Source organism: Bos indicus, chromosome 12 (genome assembly GCF_029378745.1).
Source record: "Bos indicus isolate NIAB-ARS_2022 breed Sahiwal x Tharparkar chromosome 12, NIAB-ARS_B.indTharparkar_mat_pri_1.0, whole genome shotgun sequence".
Classification (NCBI taxonomy): domain Eukaryota; kingdom Metazoa; phylum Chordata; class Mammalia; order Artiodactyla; family Bovidae; genus Bos; species Bos indicus.
The window spans coordinates 49,703,723-49,718,789 of NC_091771.1; the positions used below are offsets into that span (position 1 = coordinate 49,703,723).

General features: G+C 37.8%; 1 long non-coding RNA gene and 1 other non-coding gene across 3 annotated transcripts in view; both read right to left on the reverse strand.

The window, feature by feature from the left end:
* LOC139186141 (uncharacterized) overlaps window positions 1–15,067 on the reverse strand; it is a 128,834-nt gene that overhangs the window by 109,603 nt on the left and 4,164 nt on the right. The gene's annotated exons all lie outside the window — the stretch shown is intronic.
* Window positions 10,645–10,716, reverse strand: TRNAW-CCA (transfer RNA tryptophan (anticodon CCA)). The gene has a single exon. It is a non-coding gene; the product is annotated as a tRNA-Trp (tRNA).

The window sequence follows — 15,067 nt, forward strand, 5'->3', positions numbered from 1 at the left end:
AAAGCATTATACATAGTTTATATAGGTTTAATTATAATTTTATTTATTTACTCATTAGTATACTCTATCAAATTAAGACCCCTTTCTTCTATTCCTATCTTATGGAGAAATTTATCAAATGGATATTGTATTTTTATTCACATATCATTTTCTCCCCTAATTCCACTCCTCAATATCATTCTTAAGTAAATATGTACAGTAGGATATATGTTCAAAAGTATTTACTATTATCTTACTTGTAATAGCCAAAATTAAGAGAATACCCAAATAGTCACCAACAGAATAAGGGTTAAATAAATTATGGTACATGGACATGAAGTATTCAGCCATTAGAAAACAGCCTTGTCACCAAGTACATGAAAAGATGTTCAACATCACTCATCACCAGAGATGCATATCATAGTGAGACACCTGTTAGACTGGCTATTTTCAAAAAAAAGAAGAAATAACAATTATTGGCAAGGACATGGAGAAAAAGGAACTCTTGTGCACTGAATTCAGTGGGAATGGGAATCAGTGCAGCCACTATAGAAAAGAGTATGGAGATTCCTCAAAAAATTGAAAATAAAACTAGCCTATAATTCAGCAATTCCACTTCTGGGTATTTATCCAAAGGGAAAAAAAAAACCCTCCAACTTGAAAAGATATATTCACCACATTCATTGCAGCATTATTTACAATAGCCAAGATATGGAAACAAGCTAAGTGTCCACTGATGGATAAATGGATAAAGAAAACATAGTTTGTGTATATATACTATATATGGAATATTATCAGTCATAAAAAGAAGGAAATCTTGCCATTGGCAACAAAAGGGATGGCCCCTGAGGACACTATGCTACGTAAAATAAATCAGAGGAAGATAAATTCTGTATGATCTCACATCCATGTGAAATTAAAAAAAAACAAAAAACAGAAAACAAAGAAAAAAATTAAGCTCATAGATATGGAGAACAGGTAGGTGGTGGCCAAAGACAGGATGTAAAGGGTGGACAAAATGTGTCAGGGGGCCAAAAGTTACAAACTTCCAATTATAAAATGAATAAGTTAAATGGGATGTAACATACAGTATGTATTACTAACTAATATAGTTAGTAATAATGTGTTGCGTATTTGAAAGTTGCTAAGAGAATAAATCTTAAAAGTTCTCATCAGAAGGAAACAATTGTAACTATGAATGGTGTAGGATGTTAACTAGACTTATTGTGGTGAGCTTTTTGCAACATATACAAATATCAATATCATTATGTTGTATACCTGAAACTAGTGTTAAATGGCAATTATCCCTTAATTAAAAAAAGAATTTTGGTTGCATTTATGGCTATGGTTTTTTCTTTTAATATTTATTCAATAATTTTTGTATATGAGTATAGTCTCTCAGACACTTATTCTTAGGATCAGAATAATTATTAGAATAATAAATGTCATTATTTATTTTGTTGTTCGAAGTTAAATTTCTTTTAACAAATGTCATATATTAATGCACGTATGTGGAATCTAGAAACATGATACAGATAAATCTAGTTCCAGGGAAGGAACAGAGATGCATGTGCAGAGAACAGAAGTGTGGACACAGGGTGGGAAGGGGTGAGTGGAATGAATTTAGAGTTTAGGTTTGACATAAATATACTGCCGCTGATGCTAAGTCGCTTCAGTCGTGTCTGACTCTTAGCGACCCCATGGACTGCAGCCTACCAGGCTCCTCCATCCATGGGATTTTCCAGGCAAGAGTTCTGGAGTGCGTTGCCATTGCCTTCTCCATAAATGTACCACCATGTGTAAAATCGATAGCTAGTGAGAACCCGCTATATAGCACAGTGACGACCTAGAGTGGTGGGATAGCAGGCAGGATGGGAGTGAGGTGGAAGGGAGGTCCAAGAGGGAGGGGATATATGTATACATATGGCTGATTCCCTTCTTTTCAACAGCAGAAACTAACACAACATTGTAAAGCAATTATACTCCAATAAAAAAAAGTCACCTGGATGTGTTTATTATCCACTCCCCCCTCTACCTATAGATAGTCTCAGCTCTCGCAACCATCAGATTGTAAATTTGTGAATCTAGAAATCTATCTAGAAAACCTTTGTTTTCCTCCACAGTACCCAGTATATCATTGAACATAGTAACTGCTTATCGAATATGTGTTGATAGAGAATAAGTAGAGAGATACATAGAGACAGATGTGTCTTTCTACCACAAGGTAAAAATCATTTTAGCCAGATAACTTCCTGCCTTAATCTTACAGATCTCAGGGGGGGAATTGTTGTTAGAGAAATCAAGGGCAGTACAAGCACATTTAAGGCAAAAGAAAGACATTTTCAAGACAATCCTCAGAGGTAAAGAACTGTTTATATCAGAGCTTATTTCCCACTTAACATAAGCCTTGACTTCTTTCTTTCTACTATGTCACATCTGTGTTAAGCATTCTGACCTTTCCTATAAACTGCCTATTTACAAAGAAGAGCCTCAGATTTTAGAAAACCAAAACCCTAAAGACTAATTCTAAACCAATGTACAGTTAAAAAAAATACACACACACGACTAACGTTTACCCAACATAAGAAGGAAACACTACAAATTTTAATTACCCTAATTAAAAAAAAACCAACTGTTATTATTGCAATAATCAATTCCAAAGCTGCATATACTAATGAGATAAACACACTACTTTGATACTCCAAAGCTCTTGACCCTAATGTACTAGAGATGTGTGATTCTCTAATTAGGATTCATACCATCGTGTGCTATTACATTTATCAGCAGAGGAACGCATTTGTAAATTCCTTCCTGTGAGCAAAATGCCAAGTGTTCAAAGGCCACATCTAAACAGTCAAAATGAAGCAGAGTATCAAGTAATTATGTAACAAATTCCGACAGTGTAGACAATAATTACTGAGGCCAAAACATTCATCCCAGGCTCTGGGACAACTAAGCAATCTAAGAACTGGGCCAACTCCATACAGAAACAATACTGAATTAAGTGTATATCACTAAATCACATCAGTTGTGTCCAACTCTTTGTGACCCTATGGACTGTAGCCCACCAGGCTCCTCTGTCCATGGAATTTTCCAGGCAAGAACACTGGTATGGGTTGCCATGCCCTCCTCAGTGAATCTTCCCAACCCAGGGATTAAGCCTGAGTCTCTTATGTTTCCTCATTTGCAGGAGGGTTCTTTACCACTAGCACCATCTGGGAAGCCCATTAAGTCCATATATTAAGATAAAGTTTAACAAGAAGGATTGCTATTCATTCCAATTAACGAAACTAACCATAGACAACCGTTATGATTGAACTCAGAAAATTAACCAAGTGCAAGGACATTCCAGAACCTTGAATAGGTTTGCAGCAGAGTTGGAAGAGCTAGTCGGGGGTAGGGTTGGGTCGGGGAATTTCCTCAGTAAAGTCTACTTTTCTTATTTTATACTTGAAGTCATAAGACTTGACAAGCCACTAGCCCACAAAGCTCTTCTTAATTTTCTAATATTAATATGAGTTGAAACAGGCTGCCTGCTCTCACACAGGGTCAAAGCTACAGTGTGCATTTGTACATGGACAGCTTCTATAAATACTATATTCCCTTTGCTTACTTTTGGAAACACACTACCTGATCCCCAATTAACACAATGATTTACGTAAAATGTTGTTGTTCAGTTGCTAAGTCGTGTCTGAGTCTTTGCAACCCCGTAGACTGTAGCACGCCAGACTCCCTTGTCCTCCACTATATCCCACAGGAGTTTGCTCAAATTTATGTCTGCTGAGTTGGTGATGCTATCTAACCATGTCATCCTCTGCCGCTGCCTTCTTTTGCCTTCAATCTTCCCCAGCATCCGAGTCTTTTCCAAGGAGTCGGAAAGTGTATGTAAAAGGAAAGCCCCCATTTCTTTGTTTCCGTGTCGTCCATCTGCAGTGTTTCCAGGCAGGGCCGCATTTAAAGCAATACCTGGCAAGTATGTCTGTTGGAAATGAACCACACGTGCGCGCGCACACACATACACACATACACACACACAGAGGAAACCACCATTGTTCTCTTTTCCACAAGTTTGCAGGTATTCCACATGGAGAGGAAAAGACTCCAACTTCTTACATTTCCAGCGCTAACACCTCTTGCTCCTCTGCCTGCAGTTATTTCAAAGCAGAGTTTCATCAGGCAGCTGGGGCTCATCAGAGCAGAGACCTCAGTCATTCAGTGAGGTGCTCCCTCTTTGCCTCAGAAAAGCTTCAGGGATGAAAGGGGTCCTGATCACTGTTGCTTGAGATTCCGGTTTGTTACAGTGAGCAGTAGAAATGACAGGATTTGTTTGGGGAAGCTGGCAGCGGTGGCGACATGGGGACTGCATGGTGGTGAGCCAATTAACTGGCTCCCCTACCCCCTGGGACAGTGGGCAAGGAGGATGCCATCTCTCAGTTGAGACCATGCCCCTCTGTCCCATTGTCATCGCTTTTGAAGGCTTCCATTTCAAAGGGTTCTTTAGAGATAGAGAAAAATCTGCCTATGGCTACTGAATGTGACATTAGTTTTGTCTGCAAATGACTTGATCAAATTATATTAGGTAACATTTATTTCACTATTAATTTACATGGGTTAGGCCAGGTTGGTTAAGATGTTCTGTCTCTGTTTTCCCAGTGTTAAATCAAATTGAACAGGAGCAACTGGAGGACACTATATTCCTTTTCCTATTTCCAATTACTCTTTACCGAAGAGCAATCTTTTCTCTACCCTGGTACTTTACTGCCATTTATTTATTACTGTATATGTATTAGAGGTAAAGAGTTGATCTTGTGATATTTGAGATTACACTTTAAATGGAAATAAAATTTTCACTTGGCATAAGCTATGGGCTTATGGGCTATAGTTATAAGTACAAACCTCAAAGGTCCACTGCATTATAGTTTTGAATCTGAAGGTATTATAATGACTATTTTGACACAGAATAGATTTTTATATCTGCCTAAGAAAGGGTAGAAATTTAATATGTTCATTTCATTAAAAGATGAGATTTTTTTAATGTAAGAAATGGTTGATAATACTAACTGGAATTATACCACTAGAAAAACACTAGAGATCAACGATAGGAGATCAGAAAAGAAAGATGTAGCATCAATTTAATAGTAAAAGATGATTTAATCATAGGAAACCCTAAGAAAACATTAAAATATACTTATGTAATGTCTTTGGACATGAAAACTGCAACTATTACTAATCCAGGTGGTAACTTTGACCAAGAGTCTAGGTCTTCCCTCTGTTGGGGGACATCATGCCGTGTCACCCAGGAAGGAAAAATAAATGAGTGAAAGTGGACCTGTGACAAGTCATGGAAAGCAAGTCTGTAAAGAGCTATAGCAATGGTGGTATGAATTGTTATCAATTAATTTTAAATTATTTTTAATTATTATTAATTTTTTCTAAAGAAGATTAATATTTAGATCTATATGAGAGACCTCTTATTTTTCAAACATTGAAAATGAATGCTTTCTCCCAAATTTTCTGGCAAAGTGAAACAAGGTTTGGCTTAGACCTTCAGGCAGCAAGTTTCTCTCTCAGGCTTAGGATTCTACAGGAGAAAGATTTTTGTTTTAAAAATATTTGGAAACAGTTAAAATAGGTTTAAGTCATAGTTCTATGATGTTCAAAGGTGCTGCTTATACTTGTCATTCTAAGCCTTTACAATTAAGTGACATTTTAAAGATATAAAAACATTTTTTGCAGAACGGTGAAGGTGGAATCAGGAGTGTAAAAAGAAAAAAAAAAAAAAATTACCCTTGAATGACAATCTGGTGAACAAATAAAAACATTTCTTGAAGAGATTATTAATGCAGGTCTAGGAGAAGGAAATGACAACCCACTCCAGTATTCTTGCCTAGAGAATCCCAGGGACAGAGGAGCCTGGTGGGCTGCCATTTATGAGGTCGCACAGAAGCGGACACGACTGAAGCGACTTAGCAGCAGCAGCAGGTCAAAATGAGAGGTATGTATACCACTGACGTAATCTTGGCACATTTTTATAAACCAATGAAGCAACACACTTATATAAAGTGTAAAACCACAGTATAAAACTATGTACCATATGTGATATGGCTGCCACCTTTTAGAGTCCAAGTTGATCTTCAAGGATCTCTAGAGGGGCATGAAATTCACCTTTTTGTGTAATTGGAGTATAATTGCTTTACAATATTGTGTTAGTTTCTGCTGTTCCACAAAGTGAATCAACTGTAAGTATACATATATCCCTCCCTCTTGAACCTTCTTCCCACTCCCCCTACTTCTCTAGATCATCACAGAGCACTGAGCTGAGCTCCCTGTGCTATACAACAGCTTCCCACTAGCTCTTTTACACATGGGCGTGTATATATGTCAATGCTGATTAGACCTCTTGCAGCTTCTATCCAACCCCCCTTTCTTTTATTCTGTGCTTCACAGTGAACACATACACTATCTTGGCATGATGTTCTTTGACTCAACTCCAATCTTTTCCATGATATAAAACTCCAGAAAAGCTTTCACATCAGTGACTTCCACTCAAATATAAGAGCTCTTTACAGTCTACTAGAAATCGTAGAATGCATGCCCCTGTGATATGTTTTATCCATTACCATTTAATTTCAAAATGGCTGAGTGAAATAGAATTGTGGTTGTACCTTTTAAAACTACTCTACACATTGGGAAGTCTATAATCTCCTTTAAAGGTAATTATAGCTTTTACAATCTGAAACTTTTACCATAATTATTCTCCCTGCTTATCAACTTAACTGCCCTCATATCAGTTCAGTTCAGTTCAGTTCAGTCGCTCAGTCGTGTCCGACTCTTTGCGACCCCATGAATCACAGCATGCCTCCCTGTCCATCACTAACTCCCGGAATTTACTCAAACTCATGTCCATTGAGTCAGTGATGCCATCCAGCCGTCTCATCCTCTGTCGTCCCCTTCTCCTCCTGCCCCCAATCCCTCTCAGCATCACAGTCTTTTCCAATGAGTCAACTCTTTGCATGAGGTGGCCAAAGTATTGGAGTTTCAGCTTTAGCATCATTCCTTCCAATGAACACCCAGGGCTGATCTCCTTTAGAATGGACTGGTTGGATCTCGTTGCAGTCCAAGGGACTCTCAAGAGTCTTCTCCAACACCACAGTTCAAAAGCATCAATTCTTCGGCACTCAGCTTTCTTCACAGTCCAACTCTCACATCCATACATGACCACAGGAAAAACCATAGCCTTGACTAGATGGACCTTTGTTGGCAAAGTAATATCTCTGCTTTTTAATATGCTATCTAGGTTGGTCATAACTCTCCTTCCAAGAAGTAAGCATCTTTTAATTTCATGGCTACAATCACCATCTGCAGTGATTTTGGAATCCAAAAATAACTTGCTTTATATTATTTACACTGACTTTTAGTCACTTCATTCTTACTACATTTTAAGAGGTCATTTGCTTTGCACATTCACTTAAAGCTACCTTTGAGTTCTTTATGTGTCAAGTATGCTACACTTATTCTAGCCACATAGTATCTCTTTGGAAAAAGATGAGGGTGAAGTTGATAAGTAAATGAGCAAATAATTTTAAAAAATTAACATTTTTGAACTTTTTTGAATTGAATAGTGTCCTCCTGCTCCAAATCACATGTTGAGTCCTAACCCCCAGTCACTTCAAATAAGTGATCTTATTTGAATACAGGATCATTACAGAGGTGATAAATTAAAATAAGATCATTAGCATGGTTCTAATCTGCTTGGTGTCCTCATAAAAAGGAGAAACTGGACAAAAATACATAGAGTGAAGATAATGTGAAAAGACACACAGAGAAGAAGAGCCTCTATAAGCTAAGGAAAAAGGACTGGAACAAACCTTTCCCCCACAACTTCAGAAGAAACCAACCCTGCCAACACCTTGACTTTGGACTTCTAGACTAGAACCATGAAACGATAAAACTGTTGCTTAAGCCACCCAGTCTGTGGCACTGTATCACTGTATGACAACCCACTCCAGTATTGGTGCCTTTAAACATCCCATAGACTGAAGAGTCTGGCAGGCTACTGTCCATGGGGTCGCAAAGAGTCGGACACAACTGAGCACCTAGCACCAGAGTATACTAGATCTACTATTCCAACGTCAGAAAGAGGCAGAATAGTAATGATCAAGGAAGGCAACAACAGTCACACTCTCAGAGTATATTCATAAGTTATATGGTGTGTATGTGTTAGTCACTCAGTCGTGTCTAACTCTTTGTGATTCCATGGACTGTAGCTTTCCAGGCTCCTCTGTCCATGAAATTCTCCAGGCAAAAATACTATAATGGGTTGCCATTTCTTTCTCCAGGGGATCTTCCCAATCCAGAGATGGAACCGGGGTCTCCTGCATTGCAGGCAGATTCCTTACTGAGTGACCAGGGAAGTCCTGAGTTGCATGGCCCAGGTCTAAAATGTCAAAGGGGCATTACATTGTATAGAAAAGTGCCTCTACCTTGTACCTGGAAATTACCAAACCTTAGTAAAGAAGGATGCTCAGATGGTATAATGTTAGTCTCTAGGGAGAAAAATGAGGTAATTTTATTTTTAAAAAATATTTTCTCTGTATATTTCAAGGTTTATAACTCCCAAAGAGATTCTCATGCATCCCTGTTTGAACCAGATTCATTATGTTTGGAACAAAAAACAGAGCAATGTGTCCTGCAGGTGCAATGTTTTTTCAAGCAAATCCATTAGTCCACCAGGAGTTGCCCATTAAACGTGTGTCTTTTTACAACCAGCTGGATCACTTCCTATTACTCATAACAGGGTTATTTACAAATGAGACACTGAAGGTATAACAACGTCTACCACAGCCAAGGCACCTTCTGTTCTATTAAGAATATATAAAAGTAAGCAACAGAAAGAAAACACATTTCCCGCCAGTTAACAAGATGCTAGTTAAGAGCCTGAGGCAAAGCCCAGGGCCCTTAAACTAGCCAGTCATTAACTGCTAGGAAATGCCTACAGAGAGGTCACCCGTGGTGATGGTGAGAGAGCAGACGGACCCAGGAGAAACATTCACAGCTGCGTGATGGGGAAGCTGAAGATCTCAAGAGGACAAATGCAGAAAGACCCAAGGAGCCTTTTTGTCTTAGTTTTCATCCAAAACCAGTTCCATTATACTGCAGCTTTTTTCACGAAGGGAAAATCACTCCATCACCTTATGGTGGGAGGCATCTTTTTCCTCCTCCTTGCTTCATATGTTTGTTTTTCCAAGATTTTACTTCCTCCTTTTCAGTGTAATGACAAACTTTCATGTATAAGGTCTGATTACAGATCTGGACCCAAACATTAGGAATTTCAATAAAAGAATTTGTAATGAATGTCTGCTCCCTTCTATGATTCATTTTGGTTATAAATTATATTCAGGGCTACTTTGTTCTGACCAAGAATCAAAATGAAACCCAACTACCATATAGTACCTAGGTTAGGCTAATCTTAAATCAGCAGTAAATTTACTCCCTGGAAGCATTCACAGCATGCCATTCCTACTTGATTAAAGATTTTTGAAAGATCAATTTTTGTTTGAAACAGCCTTATGCCTGGAGCTGCTTATGTGATATACTGCTCTTGGCTTTTGTTTCCAAAATGTCAGCAGATGGAGAAACTGAAATGAAATAGGAGGATCTGCAAGGGTCCAGAAAAAGAAATTAAAAGTTATCTCCTACTGCTTCATGTCCCAAATTCATTCACCACCCCCATCCCTAGTCTTATATCCATAATACTTTGCTTCTCCTTGCCCACTAAAACACAGGGCTTTCAAAGATCTTTAGAAATCCCAGAAATTATCAACTGACATCAAAAGTAGGAGGGTGCAATGCAGATAGTTTCCACAGATTAAACTAAAGAGAAGTAGGGGAGTTTGACATCATTTACCCTACAGAACCCCATTCCAAATGCAACGTGTATCTTTATCCAGATATACTGCTTTTGTTATCAACAAGGGACATATTTTTATAATCTTTCAAGATCTCATGCTCAGTCTTTCCAAGATCAACACAAGCAATTAAGCATTGTGCCAAACTTGCATAAAAACTAGTGTTAGCAGTGACCACCCCTTAAGAATACAGTTTGGTAACCATTTGTTTACACTTAATATTTCACTTGGCACAAGTCAGTCAACTGCAAGGAAGCTAGTAAATGAAATGTTCTCTACCTTAGTCACATATTATATATCCAAGCATGTAGACTCCACCAACCTGGGCATTGTTTGACTAATTTTGTGAGATAATTACTCATGCAAACTATTTAACAGAGAAGAAAAAAGGAGGTGACTTTGTCAGAATATCCCTTCTTAACTAAATATTGAATATGTCCTATTGCCATGAAAAGCTTACTGCTGTCATAGAGAGAAATTAAGGGGAAATGCATTTGAGATGCTGTTCTAAGTGGAGGCTCTTTCAGGCTGAGGGATTTCATTAGGGACCCTCATTCTGGCCCTGAACTTGGGCAGGGTAGAAGATAGGGATGGCAGTCCTCACTCTGCTTAATAAAAGTCAAAGTAAAAGTGAATTCACTCAGTCATGTCCAACTCTTTGCGACCGGATGGACTGTAGCCTACCAGGCTCCTTTGTCCATGGGATTTTCCAGGCAATAGTACTGGAGTGGATTGCCATTTCCTTTTCCAGGGGATCTTCCCGACCCAGGGATTGAACCTGGGTCTCCCGCATTGGAGGCAGACGCTTTACCGTCTGAGCCACCAGGGAAGTCCGTCTGCTTAATAAAGTGGCAATTAAAATATAAAAATGACCTGGAGAAAACCATAATTCAAAAAGCTACATGCACCCCAGTGTTGACTATAGCACTATTTGCAATACCCAGGACATAGAAGCAATGTGAATGTCCACTGACAGAAGAATGGATAAAGAAGATGTAGTACATACACATAATGGAATATTACTCACCCATAAAAGGGAATGATACTGTGTCATTTGCAGAGACATGGACGGACCTAGTCTGTCATACAGAGTGAAGTAAGTCAGAAAGAGAAAAACAAATATCATATACTAACACATATATGTGGAACCTAGAAAAAATGGCATAGATGATCTTATTTGCAAAGCAGAAATAGAGGCAGATGTAGAGAAAAAATGTGTGGAAACCCAAGGGGAAGGGGGAAGTGGGATGAATTAGGAAACTGTGATCAACATATATACACTATTGATACTGTTTAAAATAGATAACTAATGAGAACCTACTAAATAGCACAGGGAACTCTACTCAATCCTCTGTGGTGACCTAAATGGGAAGGAAATCCAAAAAAGAGGGGATATATATACATATACTGATTCAGTTTATTGTACAGCAGAACCTAACACAACATTGTAAAGCAACTAAACTCCAATAAAAATTAATAAAAAAATTAAAAGATAAAATAACAAACAAAAATAAATGTATCAAAATAGCATGCTGCAAAGCTTACTTATAAATTGTAACATATCAAATTTCCCAAATTAAAAAAAAAAAATTTAAAGGAAGGGGTAAAGCTAAAGAGAAAAAAAAAAGATGAAAGAGGAAGCAGAAGAGCTATGTTTTACTTAAAATTTCCCTCTGGGAGGATTTAAAAGATAACATTTCTCCCTTCTCCAACATCTCATCAAATTCCACATCATAATCTGGTTCAGACAACTTCATTTTCCTGGTTTCCTGGCAATGCAAAAGCAGTTATTGCTATAAATGGTCATTGACTGTTTTAGTATGTGTTATGACAGTAAGGAGCTTGACGTTGGATACAAATATTGCAAGTAACAGTTTTATGATATTTTGCAATCAGTGCCTCATTGTTAGCTAATTATTCAAGGACAGAGGGTTATAAACGACCAGTTTATGACAGCAGGAAAGGTCACCAAAATTGGGAAGAATTGGGTTTCCCCAAATTGCTATGTGTTTCTTGGCATGCTGATTCATACCATATAAATTTATATAAACTGAAAAGCAAAGACATTACTTTGCCAACAAAGGTCCGTCTAGTCTAGGCTATGGTTTTTCCTGTGGTCATGTATGGATGTGAGAGTTGGACTGTGAAGAAGACTGAGTGCCGAAGAATTAACGCTTTTGAACTGTAGTGTTGGAGAAGACTCTTGAGAGTCCCTTGGACTGCAAGGAGATCCAACCAGTCCATTCTACAGGAGATCAGCCCTGGGATTTCTTTGGAAGGAATGATGCTAAAGCTGAAACTCCAGTACTTTGGCCACCTCATGCGAAGAGTTGACTCATTGGAAAAGACTTTGATGCTGGGAGGGATTGGGGGCAGGAGGAGAAGGGGACGACAGAGGATGAGACGGCTGGATGGCATCACTGACTCGATGGACGTGAGTCTGAGTGAACTCTGGGAATTGGTGATGGACAGGGAGGCCTGGCGTGCTGCGATTCATGGGGTCACAAAGAGTCGGACACAACTGAGCAATCGAACTGAGCTGAGGCTTCCCTGGCGGCTTAGATGGTAAAAAGAATCCACCTGCACCGCAGAAGACCTGGGTTCAATTCTTGGGTGGGAAGATCCCCTGGAGAAGGGAATGGCAACCCACTCCAGTATTCTTGCCTGGAGAATTCCAAGGACAGAGGAGCCTGGCAGGCTACAGTCCCTGGTGTCACAAAGAGTCAGATACAACTGAGCAACTAACACACATACAAGACTAATTCAAAGTCCCCAACAAGTTAAGCAAGACATGTTATTCTTATTTCTGCTCTCAATCACCATTCTGGAAAAGAAAATAGTTTTTTTCATGCCATTCCATCAGCATTTACGTATTTAAAACAAAAAGCATATTGTTAGCAATCAAATGGCCCTGAGTTGTTATTTAATCACTAAGTCACATCCAGCTCTTTTGTGACCCTGTGGACTGCAGCCTATCCAGGCTCCTTCCTCTGTCCATGGGATTTCCCAGGCAAGAATACTAAAGTGGGTTGCCATTTCCTTCTCCAGGGCATCTCCCTGACCCATGGATCGAATTTACTTCTCCTACCCTGGCAGGCAGGTTTTTTACCAGTGAGCCACCAGGGAACTCCCAAATGGAATTGTATTTACATGACAGTTTAAAGTCATTACTTAAATTTCCAGTGCTTGTTTATGTTTGCAACTGGAAAACACTAGACTTTCCATTTTGCATATAGGGAAAAAAATACTTTTATATGGTAAGTAATTATTTAAAATAATCAATTCCTTAGTCCAGAATGAAGATTCTTCAACTGCTCTTTCCTAATTCTACCCTCACAGACTCAGTTTCCAAAAAAATATTGTTCTTCATCTTAACATTTGCCTCTACTCCTTTCACAAAATGAGTTGGATTTGGAAATACAGATATAGTTTACATGTAAAATGGAGGTAAGTTATTCGATCTAAAATTCAGATCTTTGCGACAGCCTGCCACAAATCTATCAATCAATATAACTGAGCCTGCAGTACTACAATTTGTTTATTTCCTGTCATTATACAAGTTAGCAAACACCTTCCCTTCAGATTGCTGCTTGTTGACATTTACAAAGGAATGTAAAGCTTGGTCTTATGTAATTCTAGGACTTTTCTGTACAATGGCTTTAGAAAATATCTAAAACTTTTCTGGGTTTGCTGAGCGAGTATGCTGAACGACAGCTTCAGTGTCCTAAAACATCAGCCCAATTGCCTTCAAGGTATCCTTTTTAAAAATATTTTACTGAGTTATAAGAACTTTCATAATCATAGATAGATATCTCCATATCCTAAGAATTTACAAATATCAATAAAATGTTTCTCTTGTATTTTGACCTAAAAAAAAAGAATCTATAGTTAATTTCTCATGACATGCCCTTTGCGTGCCTTTCTTTAAATGATGGCCTAGCCACAAAAGGAAGATAGATTCTTGAGGAGTTTGGTGACTTAAAGTCTGGTGACTTTAAATGATGGCCTAAACAAAAGCAAGATAGATTCTTGAGGAGTCTGGTGACTTAATTTGCACTTACACAAAATAGCAAGACAGAAAGTTGTTTAAAAACTTACAGGGAGGTTATAGGGATTTATAGGGAGAGGAGTAATTTACATGGAAAAGAATAACTTAGTGAAATTTTTAGAACTGGATGTATACAATGTTTTAAGAAACAGCTACAAAACAGTAAGTAAAGCATGATTCCCATTTTAACATGTTTAAAAATGTAGATATAACAAATATATCTATTTGAATATCTGTTGACACATATGTATATGCATAGCTTCATAGATGGGAGTTTATTCACAGAAATCACCATAGAAATTCTCTCCATGTGGTTAGATTTATGGGCATTTTAAGTTTCCTTCTTTACACTTTAGTCTTCACATTTTTATATAACGATAGGTATTACCTATACAGTCGGAAGAATATCTTTAAACATAGAGAATAGATGTATAATCAACCATAAAATTCTATGATTAGAAGGGCTGTGTCTTTAAATGCTTTAGAAGGAAATGTTAAGTTAAAAACTTACTAGAAGAGTAGTATTACAAATTCAAGACTCCGAAAATAATTTACTGGCAAAGTAAATGAGTAAGTCGCATTTTCCTACTGAAAGTGAATCAGGTACTAAAGACATACAATCATTAAGGAGAGAGCAAAGCAAAGGAAGAGATTTTTTAGACCAGGAGGTTTAACAGTAATATTTTCATCGTCTCTTCTCTTGGATTGTATTTTAGCTAATTGCAGGGTTTAGTTTGCTTGGACTCAGTAAGTGGATTCATAATTACATTATTTAGTTTTAACAAAGCTAAAGGAAGATAACTTATACAATATAGACAGATATATTTAAAAGATTCTTGCAAAGAAACTACAGATTGCAGCTAATACTACTCATCCAAGCTCAAGCCAATATTTAAATGGTAGTGCTGACATCTCAGACTTTTTATACAAGATCTTCATTATTCCTTAGAAGCAATATCTGATAATTCAAAATAATCAAGATGAGTATTTGCAATGTGTGTGTGTGCATGTGTGTGTGTATGATAATAAATTAATCTCAATTTAAGTGCATTCTGCACCTTAAGATACTAGTGACCATATAAAGCCATCACATTAGCAACATACAAGCAAATAAACAACCAAAATATAAGCA